This window comes from Gavialis gangeticus, unplaced genomic scaffold (assembly GCF_001723915.1).
Source record: "Gavialis gangeticus isolate Ggan-Ray unplaced genomic scaffold, GavGan_comp1, whole genome shotgun sequence".
Taxonomy (NCBI): domain Eukaryota; kingdom Metazoa; phylum Chordata; order Crocodylia; family Gavialidae; genus Gavialis; species Gavialis gangeticus.
Genome location: NW_017729001.1, coordinates 32,415,852 through 32,416,623, shown reverse-complemented (window position 1 = coordinate 32,416,623; position 772 = coordinate 32,415,852). Strand labels below are relative to the sequence as shown.

The 772-nt window shown below is 38.2% G+C and overlaps 1 long non-coding RNA gene across 4 annotated transcripts in view; it reads right to left on the bottom strand.

Annotated features, from left to right (window-relative positions):
• Positions 1–772, bottom strand: part of LOC109290606 — a 13,335-nt gene that overhangs the window by 1,145 nt on the left and 11,418 nt on the right. The window lies entirely within an intron of this gene.

Here is a 772-nt window from a genome sequence, read left to right as displayed (position 1 = left end):
CAGAGTCAATTTAAAATCATACTAATAATGTTTGTGTTGTTAGAAGTATGGTTTTCTTGTTCTGGATAGGTTTTTCACGTGTATCATGGTGGCAAGACTAATGCAACTGCTACTTAATACCTATTCAAGGATCTCAAAACACTTGATAAATCAACATGAACTAAGTTACATAACAACCCGGGCAGAATGTCAAGTAATATTATCCTTTTTTTGCACAAGGGGAAATTGAGATGCACAGGAGTGAAGCACTATGCCAAAAATCATAGTTTAGGGTAGAACTGGAAATAGAAACTGGGTCTCCCAGCTCCCCATCTTGCGCATTCACCCCAAATAATATCTGGAATAGTTTCATAACATGTTCATCATACGGGTTTCAAAAATATCCCTTTGCACTATGACAAGGCAAAATGCTAATAACCATGTGCTGACAACAACCAGGCTACCCCGTTGTTGCTAGAATGCACATAGCCACCCTGTGGGCAAAGGCCCACCCCAGTTTCACAAGATAATCTTAACCTTAGACACACTTAAAATAGTTATGTTTGACTCCAACTAATCAAGGGAATTCTTTTTTGTTTGATTGTTTGTTTTTAATAACTGATGTACAACCAAGGAATGGAAATGGGATCTTCTGTGATTTTGCTACACACATTCCAGATGTCTCTTGCCATTCTCTGGTATCCATACACAATTCAGTTGGGGTGTTTTCAGAGCGCTTTTGTACTGTAACTGCACTGCTCTAAGGAAAAAAAATGAGCAAACTATATACTGG